Below are 27198 nucleotides of genomic sequence, written 5' to 3' on the forward strand. Positions count from 1 at the left end.
CCACCAGGCCCCCCACTCATGTCTACCACCACCCCCACCCCCCAGCCACCAGGGGCACCCTCCACCAGGCCCCCACCCATGTATCCCACCACCCCCACCCCCCAGCCACCAGGGGCACCCTCCACCAGGCCCCCACCCATGTCTCCCACCACCCCCACTCCCCAGCAGTGCAGGGGCAGCCTCCACCAGGCCCCCACTCATGTCCCCCATCACCCCCACCCCCCCGCCACCAGGGGCAGCCTCCACCAGGCCCCCACTCATGTCTCCCCCCACCCCCCAGCAGTGCAGGGGCAGCCTCCACCAGGCCCCCACTCATGTCTCCCACCACCCCCACCCCCCAGCAGTGCAGGGGCAGCCTCCACCAGGCCCCCACTCATGTCACACACCACCCCCACCCCCCAGCCACCAGGGGCACCCTCCGCCAGGCCCCCACCCATGTCTCCCACCACCCCCCAGCAGTGCAGGGGCACCCTCCAACAGGCCCCCGCCCATGTCTCCCACCACCCCCACCACCCCCACCCCCCAGCCACCAGGGGCAGCCTCCACCAGGCCCCCACTCATGTCTCCCACCACCCCACCCCCCAGCAGTGCAGGGGCAGCCTCCACCAGGCCCCCACTCATGTCTCCCACCACCCCCACCCCCCAGCCACCAGGGGCACCCTCCACCAGGCCCCCACTCATGTCTCCCCCCACCCCCACCCCCCAGCAGTGCAGGGGCACCCTCCACCAGGCCCCTACCCATGTCTCCCACCACCCCCACCCCCCAGCCACCAGGGGGAGCCTCCACCAGGCCCCCACTCATGTCTCCCACCACCCCCACCCCCCCAGCCACCAGGGGCACCCTCCACCAGGCCCCCCATTCATGTCCCCCTGCCCACAGGCCCTGACAATCCTCAAGCATGTGCCTCATGGCCAGCCACCACAGCCCAAAGACACAACCAAGTATTACATGTGCCCATGATACTACTCCAATGGAAACAATGTAAATCAACACGTGTCTCACACACACACAATGGTTGCAAGGGAACCTGAAAACCCATATCATGACATGCATGAAAACAATGAGATGAAACCACACATTGAAGAATGAAAAAATCAAAATAATGTATTAAAAACAACAGCAATGGCTATCAAAATCAACCAAAATACACAAGTAAAATAATTAAAAAATTAAGCAGGCTGTCTCTTTTCAAAATGAAATCAATAAATGACAATACGAAAAAATATCTTCCAAAGTTCAAGTCCATGAAAAGTAAATGAAGGTAAAAAAGAAATAGAAAACCATTGCTCCATGGCAAAAAATATTCATAGTTAAATAAATATCCAAATCCAAAGTCCAACTATGTACAAAGTATTCAGGGTCCATCATCCCAAGAGAAGAAATGAAACCTACCAAAAAAACCTATCTAAAATGGAACTATATACACAAAAGGTGGAGCAGTGTCCGTCGACTCCAAAGAAAAATAAACTGCAAAGGAAACCTATCACTAAATAACTATATACAATGGCGGCGGGCCAGTCCAGCGGCTCACTTAGTGGTGTTCTGGGCCAGGGCATCATCGAACTCCTCGTCTATGTCCCGGAGGCGGTCCTGTTCCATGGCCCCGAGGGTCCGCAGGGACGCCGACATGTTCACCTCCAACTCCCTGCGGATTGCCTCGAGGCACTCGGCCCGCCTCAGGGCCCTCCGCATGGAGTTCTCCACCCTGACCATCGTGAGCCGCGCCTCTTCTGCCTGCCGCCGCTCCGCATCTATGGCGTGGCCCAACCGCTGCCACACGGAAGACACTTCCCGTCCAGGGTCCTCCTGCCCTCCGGCCGATGCCTGCCCCTCCGATGTTGAAGGCCCCGAGCTATCGTGGCTCCCACCTACAGCCTCCTGCTGCTGCAGCTGCTGCTGCTGTCCATGTGCCCTGTCCGATGGTGCCTGCACATCCTCCTCCAGCTGGGGTGCAGTCGTTGACGTGGCCACCCCTGCTGGACGTCCGACTCCCGACTGTGGCAGGGATCTGTTGTCCACCAGCCTGGCCGCACGGTCGGAGGCAGCTCCACAGGGCACCCAGGTGACACATGGGTGGGAAGATGGCATGGCCGACGACTGGGGCATAGGGGGCTCTAAGGGGGTCGGAACAAGGTCCAGGAAACGGAGGAATCCAGCCCTGGTGAGCTGTCCCAGTGGGTCAACGCGGGCAACAAGCCATGCGAGAAGACATGCAGACTCATCATGAAAAGACTGCAGGTCAGCTCGCATGGCCCGTTGACGCAACGCCACCCCACCCTGGACAGGCACAACCTGGTGAAGGATAGCCACATCCGCAGGGAGTGGAAGGCCAGGTGTCGTAAACCAATCCTCTCCCTGAGAACGGGTCTGGAGGTAGGCATCCCCGCTGGTGTAAGATGATGCAGTGACAGGAGCAGGGACAGGATTGCACACAGGCACCTCCGCGGCGGCCTGTGCTGCCTCCTGTCCCTGATCCTGCACTGCACCACTAGCACCAGTGGAATCCCCACCTCCAGACCCCGCCACTGTCGCTTGCACGGCCTCCTCCTCCTCCACCAAACCCCCCACCAACCTGGATGACTCCGTGCCATCTTCCCCCGTTGGGCCCTGTGGGGTCCCAGCTGCCCCTTCTGCTGCCGAGGAGTCCAACTCCAACCTCCGCCTCTTGGACCTCCCCTCGGCAGCTGCGGCCTGGGACACGGCACCGGACTCCTCACTCCCCGACGAGATCACAACCTGGGAGGGAATCCGGGCCTTGCGTCTCCGGCTGGTGGTGCGACCCCTGCCGCTGTGCTCCACAGCACCTTCTCCGCCCTCTTCATCAGTTGACGCTGCAGACAGGGAGAAAGAAAACACAGGCATCAGGGCACTGTAAAATGGACTCATACACACATGACAGTTATACATGAGTGGCATTGGTAAACCTCAGACATGGCATCACAATCCCCAACACACGTCATTTCAACTTGCACACATGAGCCATACCACAGCCATAATGCAACAGCCAGCACCATCCATTCACATACAACAGCATGAGCAGCCAAAGGTCATCCACACATCACATGCAACATAGGGAGTACACTACACATGCACACACAACACCAAACTTGCATGCATGTGTACACCTCCGCCAACTGTCGCAGTGTTTTGATCGACATCCATGTCACACCTGACAATCATTCCTCCACATCCTGTGCTATGCAAGCCCACACACACAAGCACCATCCATGTGTCACACATGAGACCCCTCGCATGTGTCACCCTCACGGCCCTGTACACCCCCCCTACTTGGCCACATAAAAATACATGTTCAACCTGCACACTCCTGGCACACCACCACACGCACAGCTTACAATCAGTATGCATGTACACTTACCGCTCGACTCCAGACGGGTCTGCTTCTCAAGGACCTGGATGTGGAGCGCTGGGGATATGCGTTCCAGGACCCTCGTCTGATCTTCCGACAAGTGGCCCCGGCGCCCCTTAGCATCCGCTGCCTTCAGGAGGCGCCGGGCCTTGTTGAGGGTCCTGGACCTTAAGTCCTCCCAGCGCTTCCTGACACGTTCGTAGTCGCGGACTGCCACCTCCTCCGCGTTGATGGCAGTCACGATGTCCATCCAGATCCGAGTCCGTCCTTCCTTGTCGGCGCGCAACCTTCCGAAGAGGGCATCATACTGCCCCAGGACATGCTCCACCAGGACACCAACTTCAGTGGCACTGAAGCTGGTGCCCCTCTGCCTCCTTGGCCGGGGGTTGCCACTGGTGCCAGATGTTGCAGTGCCCGACATGGCAACCCCAGAGGCAGGAGTGGGTGGGCAACTGGGTCCTGGGGCTGGGCTGTGGGGCGATGGAAAATCAGTCGGGAGTCTTCGGTTCCAGCAGGGATGGTCACAGCAACAGCACCCCTGGCTGATGTGCAGGCAGCAAATGGCAGGGCACGTGGACAGCAGGCAGTCAGGCAGCAGCAGATGGCAGGTGGGAGCGTGCTCAGGGCTCTGGGGGGCAGTAATTTGGCCTTCTGGGCAGGAGCGTGGTCTTCCGTTTGTGAACGCGTGGCCAGCTTGATACGGAGTGATTTGGCATGTGAAAATCCAACACGTCTGCGTGTAATTCGAGGAAAGGCCCTTAGCGTGTAAATGCGTCGCCAGCGTATGCGCGTCTATGAAGTCACGTGCACGTTGAATTGGGCACACGTTAAAAAATGTTGCGTGTGAAAAAAATGAAAGACACGTCCGAGTGTCAAAGCGTGTAATTGGTGGGAATGGGCCTAGCGCGTACACGCGGCAGTGACAAAGCGTGTAATTGGTGAAAATGGACCTACACGCAGAAGTGACAAAGCGTGTAATTGGTGGAAATGGCCCTACACGCAGAAGTGACAAAGCGTGTAATTGGTGGAAATGGCCCTAGCACGTACACGCCGCGTAAGTGACGCTGGACGTGTGGGCCTGCATAAAAGGTATGTGTAGAACACCATTTCCTTGTACGTGCTTTTCGTAGAGAGCAAGTGGGTGAATTCTGTACTTCTTGTCGTTTGACACGCGATTTACTTCACGGCGTTTCAAGTTCGTACTCCCTGTTACCTCTGACAGCTTTTTCTCTTTTACGGGTTTACCTGGGCCTGTTCCCTCAAACAGTGTTCCCTTCTACTGTTGTCCTGTCTCCTCAGACAGCGTACAAATCTTCTTTTGGCGGGGGCGTTGCCAACCAAACGCGCTCCTTTTTCACGCTCTTTTACCTGGCAGACGGTGAGTCACGCACGTATCTAACATCTGTGCTTGCCCCGTGTGTAGCCTACCCCTTCAGAGGTCATTCTAAGCTGCGTGTGACACGCATACGTTCATTCTTGTGTTACTGGGTGCCACAGCGTAGTGCAGGTTTTTCTTTCTGCACACGTGGTCTAGGAGGGGTTGCGTGCACGTCATCTCCCTTTTTTGGGCCTCCTGTGCGTAGCGTGACCCGTCATCTTTCCCCAGGGGTTACATTCAGCCTTGCTAGAGCACTAGGGTACAATTACCATCTGGTACCCAACCCCTTTGACCCCCAATTGCCCAGGACAATAGTTTACAGCCACTCCCATACGCACATTAACATCAGTGCCATGGCTGGGAGGCGAGGATTCCGTAAGGGTGGCAAAGGTGGAAGAGCCACAAGTGGTGGCCGTGGTGGATCCGGTAGGGGACGTGGTCGTTACTTGCAGGGTGAGCCTGTCCCCCCATGTGTGGAGGACCAGTCAAGGGCACCCATAATCCCCACCCCCCGTTGCGGCTGATGTGGCTGACACCATCCATGCTCAGCCCTTGTTGGACCAGCCCATTGTGGCACCAGACCTGGCTGACTCCATGGCTGACTTCCAGGTCAGCAGGCCTATGACACGTGCGCTGGTGCACGTTAATGTCATCATGCCACGTGGATGTGGGGCAGCTGCGGCTCAATCCACCCCAGCTCTCACACACCCAGCCAGGACAGTGTCGGTCCTAGTCCATCCTGCTAACATTCCCCCTGACACCATTACACTTGAGCCAATGCCTGCACCAACTCCCTTGCTGAGTGTGCAATCCCACACTCCTGATACAGAGTCCACCAGGGCTCCCGCCCCTAGTGTCCAGAGCGGCGCCGGACACTCAGGATCACCACCACCTTCCAAGCGGAAGAGGAAGAGTGCTCGTCCGGCACAGGCTGATGCCCCAGACACGGCTACACAGTCCGGCCCGTCGAGGAAGCCCAGCTTCACGGATGACGAACTGAATGCACTTGTCGAGTATGTGTCCGGACATGATAACGAGATGGTCATTGTTGCAGGATCCAAGACCACACCTGCACAACGCCAGGCACACTGGCAGACCGTTGCGGACATCGTAAGTGCCCTTGGAATCGTGAGGCGCACAGCCAATGATTGCTATAAGCGCTGGAATGACCTAAAGCGCAGGGCAAAGAATAAACTGGCCTCAAGTCATGCCGCAACTCTAGTGACTGGAGGTGGGTCTCCAGTAGTGGACATGGAACTCACTCCACATGAGTCAGTCGCTGGGACCTACGTCACGGAGGAACAGATCCAAGGCGTGGAAGATCTGCCTGATTACGAGGCATTGTCCGGTGAGTGCACATGCATGTGTGTGTCATCCATGTGCATGATGTGTGTGTGAGGGCTTCTGTTTGTGTGCCAGGTGAGTGTGTGCGCCTGAGTCGTATGGGTCAGCCATGTGCTCCATGCAATACATCCTGCACAGCTGCATTTGGCCATAGCAGTATCCCTTCTGCCAACAGTAGACATCTAGCCCAACAGCACGCCAGTTGCCCTTGAAGGGTCACCTTGCCACAACATTGTTGCTTATTTTTCTCTGTTCATTCAGGCAGATTGTTTGCATTCCACCACTTTTACTAGGCATTTCTCAGTCCTCTAGTCACATGTCTGACATGGCTATGGTAAAGTGGAGTGACTTTGTTACCTGGATATCATTTGTTCACACATGTCCCTGTGCAATTGGACCATTTTGCACTGGCAGCTCCAGGTGAAAAATCTGACCTGTTTGAATTAGAAAAGCTATTACATGCGGGAACTGGACTGAATGAATAGGTGCTGCCCTCCTTTCCATCTTCACTCAATAGCAATGGTACATGCCATCTGTGTGATGGCATGTGTGTTTCACCTGGCAATCACAGGCCAATGTGTGATGCCACTGCCAGGCAGCATGCAGAAAATGTGTTCATCTTCCATCTTGGTGTCATCAGTGTGTGCCATTTGCCTGCCCTTCATATGCAGTGAGGATGCATGCATGGGAGGGTTTTAGTCATGTGTGACATGTGTCAATCAAGTACTGGTTCTCTTGCTTCTCAGCCCTCATTGTGTGCCATGGTGCTAATGCCTGTTTCCATTTCTTTGTTTTTATGTCTTTGTAGGGGAAGACGCACCTCATACTGCTGGGGTTGTGGAGCTGGTGCAGACCCAGGAGGGGTCCGAGGGCCGACCTACCACCAGTGAGGGACGTGGTGTGGTGGTGGGCGAGAACCCACAAGTGCTGCAGGTCGTGCTCTCAAGGGGTGTCTCTGGCTGCACCTCCCCCGAGCTGTACTCAGGTGTTGATTCGGATGATGAGACCTATGTGCCGTTGCAGGTGAGTGTTCCAGGGAGGGATTTTGTTCTGTCCCACCCACCTGCACCAGGGTCAGAACCCTCAATAGGGATGTCAGTGTTGGCAGCTACGCCTTTGGTGGTTACGGATGCAGGGTCACACTCCGCGACATCTGATCCTGTTCCTGGGCCAGCAGATCAGAGGGGGAATGCAGTCCTGCAGCCTCAGGCAGTGCCGGCACAGCAAGGCGCAGTTCGCCTTGCCCCAGACAGGTGTGGTGCCCGCCGACGTGGTGGCCGTACGCCACCTGGCAATACCGCATGGGAGCAATCCATTTACGGTATGGCAACCCAACAGGCAGCATCATCCGAGATGATGGCTCAGGCCATGGATAGGGTGGCCACTTCCATTGTCCCCCCTGAAAGGCTGATGGAGCGACTACAGCAGGCAACCGACTCCATCTGCCAGTCACACAGGGAGGACATGTTGGCGTCCAACAGGGACAGGCGGGCGGCACTAGCGACTCTGCAGGAGGCCATTTCCATAGAGTCCCAGGGCCACAGGGAAGCCCTGAGGCAGGAGCTCCTTCACCTCAGGACGACTCTTGTTGAGCTTGAGGCTTCAACACACCAAAGGACAGAACAGCAGCTGGAGCGTCTCACCCGTACGCTCTCAGCTGAGATGCAGGCAACGAGGGCGGAGGTCCGGGCATCCCGTGAGTTGTTGCATGGGGACCTCCGCACACTCATCCTCCAGAACGAGACCTACCACACCCGCATGCTTGCAGCCATGGAGGAGCAGACTAGGGCCTTGCGTGGGCTGCCTCCCATAGTGCAACCACCTCCGGATGTAGCTGCACAGGGTGATAATAGCAACAGCAGTGATACTCCCACAATAGGGTAGCCATGTGGGCCATGAGCCCATGGAGGTGTTTTTTTTTCCCCAGGATCCACACAGGTGGGTTTGGTGTGCACCCTGTCCTCAGACCTCCTGGGTGGCCTCCCCAACCCATCAATGGCCATTTTTGATTTTTTTTTATTTTTATTTTTATTTTTCCCAATTTTTTTGGGACAATTTGTTGCCTTCCGTGGTTCCTGTGGGCATACGCTGCATTGTGGCTGGGCACATGCAGGCTTGTCATGTATTTGGTTCAGATGCTTGGGTTTGAGTCACACACACCCCTCCTGCTTCCCGTTTCCATGGGCTTGCAAAGGGTGTGCCCAAGTGACATTGACGTACATGGTGACCTTGGACTCCCACTACATGTGTGGGTAGTCTATGTTAGATGAGATGCAGGGGTAGACTGGTAGGGGAGGGCCTGGTGCCCTGTACGAATCTGAAGGAAACAGGCAGCCAGTCAAGAGGCAGAGAGGGGGGGGGGTCGGGAAGGAGTGTCTTTAGAAGCTTCCAGAACTTCAGGAGATCTGGCTCAAGTCTGAGAGGGGCAGGGAGGCCATTCTAGAGAAGGGCACCTGCGGAAGAGAGAACCACTCCCCACTCTCTGCTTGGAGAAGCATCTGATCTGCAGAGAGTTGGAGCTATAAGACGAAGGGCTCTAGCAGGGAGGTATTTGGGGAGAAAGTTGGATGTAGCTGGGACCCAGAAAGCCTATTGGATGATGCAGAGGGTTTTGAACTTGATCCTCACAGCAACCGGGAGCCAGTGGAGAGATTTTAGGGCTGGAGAGATGTGGTCCCTGGGGTTGAGGCCAAGGATAAGTCTTGCAGTCCTATTCTGGATTCGTTGAAGGGGAAGAGTGGAGTAGGTTGAGAGAGAGGCTATTGCAGTAGTCACGTGTGGTGAGGACCAGAGCTCTGGAGACACCGAGTTTATGGGTGAAGATGAGGAAAGGGAGAAGGCCTCTGGTGAGGTGTAGCTTAAAGTGGGCCTTCTTGGCAAGGTCAGTGATGTGAGGAGAGAGGAGTTTAAGGTGGCACCAAGGTTTTGTGCCTCACAGGAAGGGGCAGGGGAGGAAGCCCGAGGAGGGCGCCCCAAGTGTAGGGGGGAACTGGAGTCCCAACGAGTAAGATCTCAGGCTTACTGGCATTAAGGCAAATATTGTTAGCAGAGCACCATGTCTGAATAGCAGACAGAAGGTCAGGAATGAGAGAGGAAGGGCGAAGAGTAGGGATGCATGTCATCAGCATAACACTGGAAGTTAGGAGAGAAGGCAGAGATCAAGTTGGCTAGGTAGATGTTGACAAGCCAAGGGAAGAGAATAGAGCCCGTAGGGACACCACAGGCGGAGAGCGAGATGGTGGAGAGAAAAGTGCCTGGGAAGGTCGTTCAGAGAGAAGGGGGTCAGCCAGTCCAGAGCCAGGTCTGTGAGAGAGAGTGCCGAGTTTTAGCAATGAAGTGATACGACAGAGGGCCAGGGAAGGTAGAGGAGAAATGGAGACTGCAGTAAGATTGGAGAGTAAGTTCAGCTGTGTTGTTAGTGTGGAGGAAAGTCTGTATTGCCTTTGGAGCAGGCGGCAGGGCAGTTTGTCAGAGATTGTGCTAGAAGCCTGTCACTTCCTCTCAGCTGCTCTGCACTTGCGTTTCAGAGTGGCTAGGTCGGAGTCATTCAGGAAGTTGAGCTTGGAGGCAGGTTTGAAAGGATTAATGGAATTCTTTAGAGACCCAGATTAAAAAATTAGCCTAGGGTAGTATGAAGGGTCGTTATTGCACTGCAAGCCTTGGGGTGGTCGTTTATTATTTTACATGGTTTTTTAAGTGTTACGCTGCTTGTACATTGACTCAGATTGAAATATATACACAAGACAACGCTAGCCTATTTTGAGAGCACATAACACCAGCGTTTCCCCGAGACACCTGTACCCCCGAGATGCTGAGGGACGGACAACTTCAATTTTGTGTGCCATCGTTGTTTGTAAAGTGGTATGAGACCAACCCAAAAGTGTCAAAAAACTAATGTCTGCCCAGCAGACCAGAAAAGAAGCAGCAACACTTGGAATATTCAAGGAGATAGCAAGGTGGATAACAATAGAAATAAAACAGTTTTGACAGTGAACAAGTACCATTATTCGTCTCGATGCTGCACATATGAAACTGGGCAATCTAATAGGCCTGCAGATCATCCAAACCTACGAAGAGCAGGGCATATGTGTCCACAGCCCACTGAGCGGGCATGTGATCCTGAACTAGACTTCACACCTCTAAACAGGGAATAAATAGCACACAGCTGTTCAATTCATCATAAACCTCTGCCCAGATGCCCAACTTCAACAAGACAGTTGCAGTTCAAGTAATCATGTTGGAACAGGGGTTTACAACCTGCGACTCTCTAGATGTTTTAGGCTTACACTTTCATGATCCCTCACCATTATGCCGACTAGGACCGATGGGTTTTGTAGCACAAAAGAACGGGAGTCAAAGGTTACAGGCCTCTGCATTCAAAGATTAAAGGGTGGGCAATGAGTAATTGTTGCAGATAATGTCTACAGCAGGATTCGAAATTGCGGGGAGCTAGGCGCTATCTAGCGACTACTTCTAGCATTTATTTTTTATTGTTGCATACTTAATTTACAAGAGACCTTACACAACATAGAAAAACAAAAATATTTATCTAACAAAGAAAATATAAACATTATATAAAAATAAGGTCAGTATTAGTAAAAATGTAGAACAAACGAAGAAAAGGAATTCAAATTTCTAGGTAACTACATGTCACAGCATAATCACTGTACACTTTTTAGGTTGTTCTTATCCAGTTCTGATGTAATGAAAATTAAAAAGACATTTAAGGCTAAAACGAAAGAAATACTAGTGCCCCATATACATCTGCACCAGAGAAGATTCCTGGATACTTCCGAGCTACTGACAATATTATCCTTAAAGCGTGTTAAACGTTTGTCCTCAAAGTATGAACACACAGTAATCAAGTGTCTCAAGGTTTCAGGAGAACCATCAACTCCACAAAACCTACAATTGTAGTCAGATAAAGTGTTAATAAGCGACGCTTAAGAGGCCCTCCAGTGCTTAATCCTCTCAAACAAGGAGTTGGTTTAGCCTAAAGCGCATGCATGTCATGCGAATATTAGGACAGGGAAAGCCCTGGAGGTACAATGGTAAGCACTCTTGCATGAAAGAATTGGGAGTAGTCCCCATAGATTGAATAGGAGGCAATGCAATCGCCTGTTCCCCCCCCCCCCCCAGTCCTGAACAGAATCGTTTTTTTACGCACCCCGGGCGCTGCACAAGATCTTCCTCAGTAACTTCATTTTAGACCAGTATAGTACTCATCCATACTCTAAATTCTTATATTTAGAAACAGATTTTTGGGGGAAATCTTTTTTTCTATGGACAAAAAGCTGCTTCCAGACCTTCCTGGCCTTTAGAGAGGCAAGACATAGCTCATGTTGTATGACCGCGTTCGGGATAGCCATCGATATCGATAGGAGAGGCCCAACACCAATGTACAGACTATGCCTCAAACTTGAGTTGTACCGTTTTTTTTCTCTTATCAAGTAGAATACTTTTCCAAAAATCAATGCTGACCCCATTAGTGAGATGATAGCCCAAAAAAGTAACAGCATTGACCTCCAGCCCCATTGTCCATACATAGAGCTGAATCTTGCTTCTCCTTGAGAAGACCAGGTCCTTTGATTTGGATGCACTAGGCAAGAGATTATTGTCCAATGCATATTTAAAGAACAACTGCATTTTCCTTCTAAGGCCTCACAGATATCTAGCAGGATAAAATAATCCGCAAAGGCCATCCACTCCAAGCTAATACTCCCAGACTAAGCCGGCGCAATGGAAGGACCCTGCCACAGTCTCTCCACATCGCACATGTATAAGTTGAAGAGTATAGGGGCCAGTGTGCTGCCCTGTTTAACTTTAATGAATGTATGTATCTATGGTGATAGGGACCCCTATACGTCTAGCATATTAAGAGCCTGGTTAGCATGAAACCAGCAGCTACCAGGAGCTACTTTTGGCTCCTATGGCCAAATGGTGCCTTCCAAACACGTAACTGTGACATTGAGTATTTGAGATAGTTAATAAAGAAGAATGAGAACACATCTAATACACAATAGTTCATACAAAACGGGCAGTAAGTTAAAGGAGCGTCTCTGGTAGCTTTTGGTTTCCCTGCTGTAGCTCCTGCCTACTGGGTGATGCCTGACACCCAGGAGCAGGCTTTAGCTTTTAGCTCCTGCTCACTGAATCATAATTACAAACCCTGCACAGATAGTTTTTGCCACTCAGGGGAGTGGGGGAGGAAACCCACTTTAGAGATAGTGTAGATTCTCAAAACAAAGAATTCTATCCGACAGTTCTTGCCTTTCAGAGCAATTCTGGAACGCAGGATTTTTGACTTGCCTACATCTTGGGGAAACATTGCAATCTGTACGTGCAGTCCCTCAGACAAGGTGTATGGGGCACTTTTTTTATTCCCTATTCCCTAAAAGCAGGCAAATACTGCAAAAAAATGTTCTCCATTTAAAACATCATTACTTGCTTATAAAATACTCCCATTGGGAATTGGACTTACATTTTGACTCCCTAAAAAAATCATTTTACTCCCAACTTTAAAAAAAAGGCAGTAAAATACTCATATGTCAAAATCTTATCTGAAGCGCTGCGTACATGGATGTTGTAGAATGTCCACTGGGAGCTGTGCACAGATTTGGTGAGGTCATTTTATGAGTGCTACTTAAATAGTATTGTCACACGGAAACCGGGATTCAAATGGAGGGTGTTAGCCATGCAGCACTCACAATTGGTCACAGCGTAGCATCCTCTCCCTCATAGACAAGGCAATAGATATGAACCCTACATAGTATTTGGAAAGCAATCATTTTGTGTTAACCTATTAGAAAGCAAACGCTTAGCTATTTATTTAAAAAAGTAATACAGGAAGCTTGTGACTTTGGATGCAGTCCAATGCTGCTAAATCGTGACAATTATGCCCCAATATCACCTGTCAATCACTATTCCGCTGAAAATGCCCTACCTGGTGCTGTAAACATTTGAGTTTTCTGTATTACTCACCACACAGAATTTAATAAGTTTTAGAATACTACAATAAAAAAAAGCTTACTCGAAATCACGGTGCAAAAATTCATGGTAACGGTATAATAAAAGCCATGTTAAAAAGATGAGGGGGAAAAAAGCTGTCAAACGCTAGAATTAATTCAATGATTTTCAAAATCTGATTTTCAACATTAAACCGGGTCATATTGACAACTGACACCTCGGGCACATTATCAAAAAGATGTTCCAATATTATTGCTTAATAAAAGATTCATAGTAAACGTTGGTTAGCATGCAGAAATTATATTGCCCCTTGAAGTCCTGACAAACGGATTCTAGATGACGCAGCCTGTGAGACACGCCCATTGCTCGGATCACAAAACCCAGTGTGTGAAGCTGTATAATCAAAAAGATTAAATACGGAATATTTGGACGGTTAGTCTGGCGTGAGCAGTTGGACGTGCCAGGGAGAAAATGCATGAGAAACCATAAACCCTTGACGAAAAAGTGTACCAAGTGAACTGTGTTTAGGAAAGAGAGTTCAACGGGGTGTTTGGAGATTGACATTAACCAGGGTGTATAAATTCAAGTAGCAAGCTACTAACCAGCCATAAAAATAAAATGCACTTTTGCACCTTGCCATTTACATTGAATTGCTTTTGGTGCATCCAACCACACAGTCTTTGGGCATGAAAGGGCTGAGAATTGCGATAACTGTTCAGGTTCAGCCAGAAGATTAATGCCTGAACCTTGGGCTGTCGGGAGCTAGACGAAAATTCAGCCTCAAAGGCGTAGCCACCTCAGATCCATGGAGGTCTTAACACGAAACCTAGCCCGTATAAATGGAGATGCTTCGATCCTCCTCAGCACAGTATCTGGACTGTGCAGCTCAGAACAGCAAATGAGTTCGAGGCCAACGTTTGGGTGCAAAGAGTAACCTCTGCAAATTATTTCAGCGAGTACATTCCACCTCCCACACCACAAACAGGCCATTAGCTTCCAACCATGAATCAAAGCAATATATCAGTTTAAAATTGAGGACTAAACAAGCATTCTTTTTAATACACAAAGCTACATACTGGGCAATTGGTGAGATCTTTTGCGCATGTTTGCGGACGTGCCTTATGCACTCTACCAGACCTGTACGCAAAGACAGCATCAGGGCCTTTTCGACCCTTTCAAACGAAAGGGGCCTCGAGCCTCAGGACCCCTCCGACCCCAGAAACTGCCCTCATGCTGCGGGTCAGAAGTCTTGTAATAAACTGCGTTTCCTGAAGCCCTTCCGGCAGCCACTTCCGAAAGGATATACAAAAGTATTATCACCTCATTACCTTCGAACACTGGTTCCTGCACATCAGCTGCTAGATTACAAAGAAGAGTTCATAGCTATTCAGTGGGCATTTAGTGTTTAAGATGCTTGCTGGCCGACCAGTGATAACCACTGTAATGTATGCATATGAAGGTGCCTCCAAATATTTTCTCTCTAAGCAGGACCCCCCCCCCCAACCATCACCTTGAAATGGGTCCCCACACATCTCTTCAGCCGGTCCTGCCTGCACGTGGGATTCGGTATCATGCATATCGTAATGAACCCACACAAATATATCAAACAGACGAGTTTTTGCGAATATATATTTGAAACTCCTGGTTCACCCCCGGCCTTCAGGCTTTAAGCACCAAAAAACATGTGGCGGAAGCCACCTGGAAAAAGGCACCTGCTAAGACGCCCAAAACTGTATTCAATAAGTTAAACAAACAATACAAGCAGACCATCATCACAGCATATAACTCCAGAATCACAAATGCTACAAACTCAAGACATTTTCAGAATACTTAAGAGTGTAGGAAACATCTTCAGCCCGACCAACTACCATCACAAAAGACGAGATGTGGTGTTTGAATATACAAAACTATATGCGGGCCAAAATAAGCTCCCTACAGGAGAAAAATAACCCTGAAACAAGCATTGATTACATTTAATACAACTCCCCACACCTGGTCCCTCTCGAATCATCATGCCCAGACCTTTCACTTTAGAGAAATTACTGAAGTAGAAACCGCCAACATCCTCAAAACTCTGAAGCCCTCAAGATGTAAAGGGGATATCTGCCCAGCCACAATCATCAAAAACTGCTCAGAAACCCTAGTCCCCTTCATTACTAAGTTCCTTAATGCCTCCTTAACCTTGAGCCTGGTCCCATCCAGCCTCAAAGAGTCTTTGGGTCCTCACCTTAAGGAAAAAAACTTCCACTAGTCCCAGGAGTATCCAGCAACTACCTCCCCATTACCTTTCCTACTTAAGATTCTGGATAGGGCTACCTATAACCAAATACAGCTGTTTCTGGAAACCAACCACATCCTCGGAACGGCGCAATCAGGCTTCCAGCCAGGACATGAAATGTAATCTGCACTGCTGGATTTGAAAAATCAGCCTAACAACCTCTGAGACGAGGGTAAGCTTGCCCCTGTTCTTGATCTCTCGGCTGCTTTTGGCTTGGTGGACCATGATATACTGTGTCACCACCTCACAACAGCTGCCAACTTATCCTAGGAAGCCACTACATGGTTTGCTTCTTTCCTGAGAGGCAGATCCACAGAGCGTTCTCGTATACATCCAGTGCCCCTCCCATTCCCATAGTGTCCCACAAGGATCATGTGTTTTACCCACCCTTTTCAACATTTACTAAACCTCTTCGGCCTCCTGGATGCCATTAGCATATCCTGCACCAACTATGCCAATTACACTCAGATTCTCGGCCCCATGTCAAGCACCCATGACAATGATGACCTCACCATCAATAAAATCTATGCAGTATTACCGGCCTGGATGGCTTTGAACCCTTTTATGACTTAACGACAAAACAGATCTTGTTGGCGGGCTCACCAATTATATTGAAGAATTGAAACGCCCAATAAGCTTCCTTCACTAATCGATGCTGCTCAGATCCCAGCCTCTGCTTCAGTGAAAACTCTCAGCGTGCATCTGGATGACTCTCTCACACGTCAAAAGAACTCAATCTCATCCTCTGCGGCCTACACCACAAAATGATTAAAGCCGCCAGACAATTCCTCACCAGTTGCCTCACAATTGCTCGAGCAGTCATAGGTCCAAAACTGGATTACTGCAATGCCCTCTTTGCAGGCACATCCAAAGAGAACATCAGGAAAATGCAAGTAATTCAAAACAACGCCCTACATTCTGCTCTCAATATACCTAAAAGAAATCACATCTCATCAGTAAGAAGGCATGTCCGCTGACTCCCTGTTCACAAAGGATTATCTTCCAAACTATCATGCACAAATGCCTGGTGAAATCAGCCCCAGAATGCCTGGCAGAAAATAAATCAAGAGATCCAACACGATCAGTCCAGCAAGGTCAGCCTATGCTCACCTCCTTGCACTGCCCAAATTTAAACGAGCTGCAGGATGAGATGCCAGGATCTAATCACTGGAATGCCCTCCCTTGGCCCGAAGAACAGAGGAGTCTTACTGGGCCTTCCAAAAAGCCCCCAAAACTTGTCAATTTGCCTAAACTCAACACCAATTCTCTTCCAGCCTTACCCTAGAATGGACTGTGTGCAAATGGTGAGAAAAAAAATGGATGGACCTCTATGCATTCCTGTATAGTACTTCCTCCAAGTTTCATCTTTGAGTGTAACTGGTCTTGCAACAGCGCCTGGATGCCCCTGGGATTAGGCGCTTTAGAAATGTAAAAATAATACCACTGTTCTGTGTGAATAGCTGCAACCATGCAACCCCATGGTGAAGCCACATATATGAATAAAGTAACAGATTCTTGGTAGAGCCATGTTCTCTTTTATACACTTTGTGCGGAAGGGGTGTGCGCTATTAAAAAAAGAAAATCACGAGACGGCAGAGATAAGGTGCATGTAGTACGTGAACGTCACTAAACATTTAGAAACAAAGGGGCGCCCCATCTGTCAAAACGACCCAACCCCCCCCCCCAAAGAGAACAATGAAAAAATGCTAAAACAGCTTAATAACTAAGGGAGATTTACATTTTAAACATTTATATCCAAATATCACTCTGTGGAGTGAACACATAGGGATTCAGTTTCGTGCAATTAAACAAAGTAACGGAACTCTAGCAACGCAAGAGATTTCTGCGAGGGGAGCGTTGTCTTAAATAAACATAAGGGGAAGGGGAGACCACCCCCACTTTGGAGAACAAAAACAAACGAGTCCGCCTTTAACTTCCTGTAAAGCAGAATTTCATGAAATAGCTGGATCCAATACTTTACATGTGCACGCAGACCACACGCCCCCCTTCTTCAAAACAACCTGACAGGAGGGTCTGTACCTCTCACCGCTCCCCAGCGCTGCAGGGCGCCGCCATCTTGGAACGGGGGACGTTTTACAGGCTGTCACCTCCGCAATGGTAATATAGTGCGCATCTATCTGAACTTTAGCCAGCTAACGCGTGACCCGCGGTGCTGATGGGCAGGCTCCGAGGGGGGAAGAATCTTGCTAGCAGCGACGGGTGTGCAGCTGAAAGCTCGGAACAAACACTTTAAGAGGCTTGGTTTTGGGTCGGCGGAGGGATATCGCGTTGGAGGTGCACTCGTGACTTCATTCGTTGACAGGGGGGCGTGTGGCCTGTGAGGGCACCAAGTGACGTCGCCTCGAAGCGAGAAAGCTGGTAAACAAGCGACTTACTACCGTGGTCGCTGACACAAAAGAAGGACAAAGACGCCAGACTTGAAGGGTGTGGCCATTTCTGGACGGACAGCCCAACAACCTGTTGTAAAGGTAAACTTGCCAAAAGTTTTCATATTGTTTTAAAATATAATACGTTTGTCGTGAAAGTATATAACTATTATTTTGCATTATTTTATGTAATGGGTAGTAATGTACTTCATAAATATATACATCGGTAACGTCATTAACGTTATTTGAGCCTTGATATTTCGAAAAATATATTGCATACTTAACAATTAGTTGGTGTGCCTTAAGTGAACTGGGACTTAAAAGATAAGCAAGTAGCTGCGTTCTTTACCTGTAAGAGAAGGCACTCAAGTATCTCGCGCTGTTGACGCTGGGCCGTCTTTTATGTCAGTGGCATGCTTGCCGCACAGTTCATTACAGAAGAGGTTTTTGGGTGTATGACGTCATTTTAGGATTGGTGCTAAACAAGCTGATGGGGGTGGGACTGGGATGCTCTCCTCTTTAGCAGCTCCGGAAGTTTTGAAAACGACCAAGATTCAATAGGGGATACAATATAGCCGTCTAATAAATATGGATTTGATGAAAAAATGTATCTTGATTTTTAATTTTTTTTTCAATGTTGAGAGCCTTTTTACTGGAATTAGTGGGGATTGAAATTAATTTGTATAACTGTGTTTTTATGAATTGGTGAAAGTTACAAAATAAAGTTATCTAATGGGGTCGCCAGTTTAATAATTTTATATCGATTCCTGATGTGTACTCATGCCTGATGGTTTACCATGATTTGTAGTTTTATCCCTTGTTATCACCGCTTGTGATATCAGATTTACAGTTTTTAGTTTGATCAATTCCTGTAAGCCTAACCTATTGCATTAGAATACAGCCAGGGAGAAATGGCATATGCTGAGAGACACACAGAATGTATGTGTTTGGTTATTTGCCCATCCATGTCACCCCAACCTTACTAAAGAGGAGATGAGGCACAGAGAGGAAAGTAATTTACGGCAAGCATGGTAATAGGATTGAACATTTGCATCTTGTAATCTTGAAATTTACGTGGAGACTTCTGTGTTTGCAGAGGCCATAAACTTTTGGCATCCTGGCTCTGGCCAAGGTCATTCTCCTGGGTGCAATCAATTTACATCTTGTAATCTGGAAATTTAAGTGGAAACCTCCCTTTTCTTCACTGTCAGAAGTGGGCATCCTGGCTCTCGTCAAATCCCTTTTCCTAGATGCAACTATGTCCCTGGATTTCAGGAGGTCTCCATGACTAGCCATGGGTGTAATTTCGGGGGGTACAAGAGTGTTTGTGCCACCCCCCAATTTTTGTGGCACACCATTTTGCCCTATTCACTTGGCTTGGGCCCCTTTCATTTAGATGTTTTATCCCCCCAACATTTGCAGCAAAGTTACTCCACTGTGACTAGCGATGGGCAAAGGTTCTGCAGGCGTAATGGAAAGTCAGAATTCTCAGCATGGTGTCCATTCTGCAACTTCTGGTAAAAAATGAAACTTTTGCATCTTTTTTTTGCACCGCAGATTTGCATAATCTTCGTGCAACTTTTTCTCATCTCGTTACCCATTTCCTCACACAAATGTGTTAACGAAGACTTTCATGTATCCTCGTGGCCAATATACATTGAAGTCCCTGAAGGCTCACAACAGAGAGAATACAACCGTTAGGGAAGAAAGGCCAAAGTCGATCTTGTAAGGATAACACGTTTTAATCTCACACACAGATGAGAGCAACAGCAAAGAACTCTGCTGCTAAGAACGTTCTGCCGAAAAATGATACAAGCAGAATGTTACAAATAAACACATCGTCATCAAGGATGTAAACATATATAGTAAAAACCGGGGCGGCTGGTTGGTGTGCACCTATATGGGATCTGCCTGCCCCATTGAGACGCCAGGTCATTGGACCCAGTCCGTCCGTCTTCGATCATGTGGGTGCCGTGGAGATCATCATCTTCTCACCGATGAAGGTCAAAGAACAAATTAGCTACACTCCTAAAACAATGCTACTTTATGATTATACTGTGCACCTGGCAGGCTTCAAGACTGTCTCAAAGGAGGTTGTGGGGCACTCTACCTCCACACACACATTTCACTCACTCCCTTCCCTCCGCGCCATCCGGCTCCAAGGTCTGCACCCTCGTTTTGAACTATAATTTATCCCTCCCAGCACCTCCCAATACAAATCATATGATTGTTGCTCAAAGATGTGCACTGTCTATACTCTTTGACCGTTTCAGGACTTGTTACTTTGGAGTTGGTGGTCAAAGGGCACCTGGTGCCATGGAATTCAGGGATCTTGAGGTTTAGTCACTAATATGGGCTTGTGGTCCCCTAGGGATGGGCTGGGTCATGCTTTGGCTAGTGTGAGTTAACATGCACACCAAGCGCCTTTCTATGAATGCGGCCTTGTAGGGTACATTCCTTACAGATAGAAAAACATTGTTGCAACACTGTTAGAACAATGAATGAGTTTTATGGTGGTTGGGGTGTGGGTTGTCGTTGCGGGAGCTCAGGCATGGCTGAAGATTTCCCTCATCTCTCAATTAGGGCCTAGTGCATGAAATGCTGCATTTGTCGTGCAGGCCTTGTCTCCAAACTATGGTTTCTAACATCTATACAGAATGCGCTAACATGCACTAACATCTGTACAAAATGGCAGTATTGCTTGCACCTTGGGCTATACTATATGCGTTGATTGTATTGGGGTGGGGTCCTACCACCGTCCTTCCTTCCCCATGGCCCATCATAGTGCTTTGAATGCCTCTCCCCTTACTAAAAAGTGCTTAGGGGGTGGGATGGTCTCCCTCCCTTCCCAACATTCCACGCTTTCGTTACAGCTACAGTAACAAACTCCTTGATACCCCTGTGCTCCTGCTGTCTCATCTCCGCTTCCACGTATGGCTGTGTTCCCTTTATTGGTACCCACGCCCTGCATACGGACCGCAAACTCTCCCACCTTATTGCATATTCCTCAGGTGAGCGAGGTCTCAGGTTCTGCTGGATTACTTCTATGGGCGGGTAGTCTTATTCTCAATGTAGGGCATAGCCATTAGGTTCACCTGCACTGGGGAAAAACACTTTTTAGATTATGCTGGGCCACCTACTCTCGTGTTCCATTCTCACATCCACCACTTTCATGGAGGGCATCTCCTCACTCTCTGATCTCAGATTTCTTTACTTTGTTTTATGTGGTGCCGATGAACGTCGTCCTTTCGGCTACTTCTCTTTATTTCAATTAAGTTCCTCAGTACCTAACTGATTCGCACATCAGATGTACTTATAAGCTGAAAATCAGAGCGTTCCTCATCAGTATTATTTTTGTCAATTCTTATTTTCAATAAGGCACTAATTACTTTTAATTCTGTATCCCTCGCCCTTCCTTACTGCGTCATTTAAGCCCTCTCGATTACAGCATATAAAATACACTTGGTACTCTTCGTGTTTCCTCGTGTTTGTACGTTGAACTTTCCATTTTCGTTAATATTTCTTTTTAGAACCGCTTGCCATGCGGTATAGTGTTTCTCTGGGCATTCCTCAGCTCATTTATATATCCCCCGCTTTTGCGATGTCTGAATACTCCCATATGTGTTATTTCTCATGCATTCCATTAAATATTCACTTTCGGAGTTGTTGAGTAAGGCCACTTTCCGTGTAATAAAGTGGTCCCCTGGGCCTTCACCCCCTGGCTCGGATTCCATCCGCTTACCGCAATGTCTAAACATTCGCATAGGCGTTTACTTATCCCGCTCATGTTATACTTTCACATTCAGAGTTGTAAAGATGTACTCATTTACGTACCGCTTGTCTAAACACCATTGTCATATGCTGTGCCCTGTTTCATCTGTGTACTTATGGTCTACACATCATCTAGTTCTCATCAGATGAATGTTATTCTCTTTATCTTACCTTGACTCGCAGCGTTCTGGCAATCTCACAGGTGCATCCGTATCCGCCCTTCTCACTAACCACTACTCTGTTTTGATTAATTAGACATAGAAAGGGGACAGGGACTATCCGTGTTAGCTCGTTGATAAATTTCTTTTAGACCAGCTTAAAACAAGTGTTTAACACTCAGGTTTAGTTGGTTATTTCATCTCGTCTATTCTCAAAAACACAATGTGGAGTAGAACCCAACATTATGACTCTATCATGATTAATGTCAGTTGCCATGGCAACGTGACAGGACTCCTACCTCCTAGACATACCAATATTGTCTAGGATTGCCTAACACTGGGGCTGGTGGACTATTCTCAGGGTCAGGGCAATTCTTACATTTTATTTTGGGCTTCAGGTGCCATGATTACGTAACAAAACTCCTACTTTTCAAAGGAGCATTCCTTCTCGCCCTTCCAGTACTACAAGGGCTACATATAACATATAAGTTAGGCCATGGTTGGTAATTGATTAAGTGAAATGAAGAGGGTGGAGCCAAGCAGTGGTTTCCAGCTATTCCCTATTTGTCATGTATCAATAGTAATCTTTATTCTTTCCCTCCTATCTCATCATTTGCTTTCTACATAATGTGATGGGCATGAGTTCTTTCAATTAATCTTTGTCTTGATTGCCCCACCTCATGTGGTATTCCTCAATATCATACTTCGCTGTCCATGCTTTCACGGGCCATGTATGAGGTCATTTTCATGTTGTCCATTATCTTTTCGTAATAAGGTTATTCCACTCGACAGAGACATTTAGTCCCCGCTGCACTGTGTCCAATGTATATATCCAGCGTTGCTCTATCCGGTGCAGTGTTGTTGCCATATCTCAACCCCTAGTCTGTGGCTTGATAGATTGTAATAACTCGTGACCCAACACGCCAACCGAAAGGCCCTTGGGAATGGCTAAAATCCGCAGTTAATGGCAAGACCAGTAAATAGCAACCAAGAGGGGCTAACATCACGCCAGCCCTAGACACACTGGAGATGTCATCAATTTCTATGGCCTCTTGGAACACCAGAGGCCATGCTCACCTAACAAGCAGCAACAACCGGTCCTTAGTGGGTTTTGACATCATATGCCTCCAGGAAACCTGGTTGACTGAGAAACCATCTCTAGATGGCTATGAGATCGAACTCTCTCCCACCAAACATGGCCTATTTGGACGTCCATCATCCGGTCTACTACTTGCAGTGAAAATAGGATCAGGCATTAAAATCAGGGAAGAGCTTTCAGAGAGCTATGGAACATTAGCAGTCCTGACGTCATGGTCATTTGAGGATCCAAAGTCCAAAAAAATCATCACCATCGATCTGGCGATACTAAACTTGTACTGGAACCCGCAACAAACTTCAATCATAAACTTTTGTAATGAAGTAACATAAGCAATAGAGTTCATCAAAATTGACTCCCATACATATTATATGATCATCTGCGGAGATTTAAATGCAACCTGTGTACAAGACTATGCTAACGTTCCCATTATCAGGCCCAAATCATCGTCGGAAGAGAGAGGTAAAGCATGGATGATCGTGATGAATTCAAGAAAATTTCATAATCTGGCCTGGCTAAAATCTTGGGAGAAAATTCTACCTACGTGGGAAAGGGGCAACTCAAGGGCCATGCTTGACTACATTTTTGCAACAGAAAATCTATTACCACTGATTAAATCATTTAAAGTCACACGGACAAAAGAAAGCGACCATAACCTGCTTTCGATAAACTGGTCATCGCTACATCACACAAATGAGCTTCGCCTGCCCGCTTTAGAAGCCAACACTCAGCGAACTAGACTTCGCTTATCAGCCACAAACATCAAGACCATTTCAGCTATCTATGGCGAAAAAACAGTACTTAATAGCATCGAATGTGAGAGACCGGACTATCTTTCTTTGCTATTACAGTTCAGGACTGAACCAAAGAAAGTCAATGGGCCTAGCCAAAATCATCTGCATGTGTTCGACCAGGATCTAGTCGACAGAAGAAAACTCCTCAGGAGAGCTAAAAGATTAGCAGCTATGGACAAATCCAACTTGGCCAGGTCAGAGTGTTTAGCGGAAATCAACAGCTATACATCGTGGCTCCGGTGTCGCAGGAGGGAAATGTACCAAAATGATGCAGAACAAATGCTCAAGATACTTAGCTCTAAAAAATCTAGCGAATTTTGGGCCTTGATTAAATCAACAACATCCAGACAGGAAAGTGATCTGGTAAACGCTGTCACAGAGTAAAAATGGACACATTTCTTTAAGAACTCTCTCCCACCAAACGTGGCCTATTTGGACGTCCATCATCCGGTCTACTACTTGCAGTGAAAATAGGATCAGGCATTAAAATCAGGGAAGAGCTTTCAGAGAGCTATGGAACATTAGCAGTCCTGACGTCATGGTCATTTGAGGATCCAAAGTCCAAAAAAATCATCACCATCGATCTGGTGATACTAAACCTGTACTGGAACCCGCAACAAACTTCAATCATAAACTTTTGTAATGAAGTAACATAAGCAATAGAGAACATCAAAATTGACTCCCATACATATTATATCATCATCTGCGGAGATTTAAATGCAACCTGTGTACAAGACTATGCTAACGTTCCCATTATCAGGCCCAAATCATCGTCGGAAGAGAGAGGTAAAGCATTGATGATCGTGATGAATTCAAGAAAATTTCATAATCTGGCCTGGCTAAAATCTTGGGAGAAAATTCTACCTACGTGGGAAAGGGGCAACTCAAGGGCCATGCTTGACTACATTTTTGCAACAGAAAATCTATTACCACTGATTAAATCATTTAAAGTCACACGGACAAAAGAAAGCGACCATAACCTGCTTTCGATAATCTGGTCATCGCTACATCACACAAATAAGCTTCGCCTGCCCGCTTTAGAAGCCAACACTCAGCGAACTAGACTTCGCTTATCAGCCACAAACATCAAGACCATTTCAGCTATCTATGGCGAAAAAACAGTACTTAATGGCATCGAATGTGAGAGACCGGACTATCTTCCTTTGCTATTACAGTTCAGGACTGAACCAAAGAAAGTCAATGGGCCTAGCCAAAATCATCTGCATGTGTTCGACCAGGATCTAGTCGACAGAAGAAAACTCCTCAGGAGAGCTAAAAGATTAGCAGCTACGGACAAATCCGACTTGGCCAGGTCAGAGTGTTTAGCGGCTCTGGTGTCGCAGGAGGGAAATGTACCAAAATGATGCAGAACAAATGCTCAAGATACTTCGCTCTAAAAAATCTAGCGAATTTTGGGCCTTGATTAAATCAACAACATCCAGACAGGAAAGTGATCTGGTAAACGCTGTCACAGAGTAAAAATGGACAAATTTCTTTAAGAACATGTTCGCACCACCGAAGGACCAGAGGGAAAGCACCTTAGAACCGTCTAATGACAGATGGGCTACCCTCTCCGACGAAGAAGACATCTTAAACGTCATCAAACATCTGAAATCCTTGAGAGCCCGGGTCCCGACGGTTTGAGCACCATCGACCTGAAGCAACATCCGGAAGCCTGGCCCAAATTTATAAGCATCATATTCCAGCACTGTGAATCAGCTAGAACCATTCCTTTGTCTTGGACGCACTCAATAATTGTTCCGCTATTTAAACGCGGTAACAGGGAAGACCCACAGAATTACAAAATATTCGCAACACTCCTGCTGAAAAAATTCCAAACTTGGGCAAAGGCGTCTGCAGCACATGAGCCCTTTCAGATGGGTTTCCTTAAAAACGGCAGAACCACGGCAAACATCCTGATGCTAAATTTAATTAAAGCCAAGGTAAAGCAGGGCTCTCCACCGGTGTTCCTGGCCTTTATAGATCTTACACCGGCCTTTGATAGAGTAGATCAGAGTCTTCTTTGGTCCAAACTGCACAGATGGAAATGCCCGAACGAACTACTACTCCCAATAAAAGCCTTACACGCAGCAAATAAATTGCGCGTCAGACTGGATAAACAAGGAACGTTATCAGAAGAGATTCCGGCAGAGAGAGGGGTAAAGCAGGGATGTCCCCTTGCTCCAGCTCTGTTCATAAGTTTCCTTGGAGACTTCAAGGACTCGGAAGTCACGGTTCGAGCCTTTCCGCCGAAAATAGGCAATGCCAAAATATCTCGCTTTTTTTATGCAGATGACCTAATTCTTTTAGATCAAACCGAAATAGGTCTACAGCGCCAATTGACCAATCTGGCAAATTACATAAAAACAAACAATCTCGAAATCAATAAATCTAAAACGAAAATTTTTATTCTGGCAAAAAACGATTTCATCAAGTCCCGCAACAGAGGTTGGTTCCTGGAAAATATTAAGATCGAAACTGTTGACTGCTACAAATACATGGGAATAATGATGGACAGCTCAGCTCGGGAATCATGTATGCAAACTACTCTTTGGGGCAAGGCTAGGAACTTAGCAGCCCAGATTAGATCAATTGACAAGAACTATGGTAAATTCTCACTGGAGCCAGTAATCCAATTTTATAGGGGCAAAGTTGTCCCGGCGCTGGTTTATGGAATGGGCGCAACCCTGTCAATGCCAACTTCAATCTGGTCAAAAATTGAAGGCTTACTATGGCGATCTGTTTTGGGCTTACCAAACTCGGCGGCCATAGCTAACATCAGGCGTGACTTAGGTCTTCAATCTTTACTGGGAGTCATGGAACAAAATGCTATGCAAACCTACAGAAAAATCATCCTTCAGATACTCTTACAATATTCAAATTGATAGCTGCAGAACTCTCTACTGGCCGTTTACATAGCCTAACAAAATGGTCGCTAATGCAGACAGCAAAATTGAAGAAAATAGCCTGCACTGAAGCAGAACTGATCGGAAAACCTGAAAAAATTAAAAGAAAAATGGCGCACATGGACTGGATCGACACAGTGGATAAAGCACAGTCAAACAAACTAACTGCACACCTCCCTCCATCTTTCAACAAACTTAAATCTCCTCTGCCATATTGTCAACAGTTCCCAGACAAAAAATTAATGAGGAGCTTCCCGAGAGCCCGTCTGAACCTAATGCCCACACGGGAAATCCTTTGCATAAGACTCCAGGCGACCTCCAAAGAATGTAGATTATGCAAAGCAACAGACGAACCAGACAATTTGAAACATCTTTTGTTGCACTGCAAGGCGCTTAGCTACGAAAGAAGTGCATACCTTTCACCTCTTGGGATGTCAGTTTCAGTTCTAGATGAAAATGTGTGTTGGAACAGACTGATGTCAGGCGAAAAGTCAAAATGGACTATCGCTACAACAAAACTTCTAACAATCAGTTTTGCCAAAATGAAAGAACACATAACATAGTAGGGTGCAGCAACAGGACTCAACACTCTCACCCAGTCATGTGCAGAAATTCTGTTTTTGTTTTGTGTTTTTGCGTGTTTGATTGATCTTTTAGAAATTTTCAGAATTCACAGGAAGTAAATTGACTATGTAAAAATCACTAGTTGATTACATACAATAAAAAAAATAATAATAATTGTAATACAAACC

General features: G+C 47.6%; 1 protein-coding gene across 2 annotated transcripts in view; it reads right to left on the reverse strand.

Moving 5' to 3' along the window:
• Positions 1–17645, reverse strand: part of TSC1 (TSC complex subunit 1) — a 684759-nt gene extending 667114 nt beyond the window's left edge. Inside the window, exon 1 of one of the 2 annotated variants that reach the window (XM_069609318.1) lies at positions 17375–17645. The gene's annotated coding sequence lies outside the window, so the exon portion shown is untranslated. Of the gene's footprint in view, positions 1–17315 lie in introns of both variants that reach the window. The other variant, XM_069609319.1, reaches the window with a different exon arrangement.
• Positions 17646–27198: the final 9553 nt, after the last annotated feature.

Source organism: Ambystoma mexicanum, chromosome 8, assembly GCF_040938575.1.
Source record: "Ambystoma mexicanum isolate Mex_15411 chromosome 8, UKY_AmexF1_1, whole genome shotgun sequence".
Taxonomy (NCBI): Eukaryota; Metazoa; Chordata; class Amphibia; order Caudata; family Ambystomatidae; genus Ambystoma; species Ambystoma mexicanum.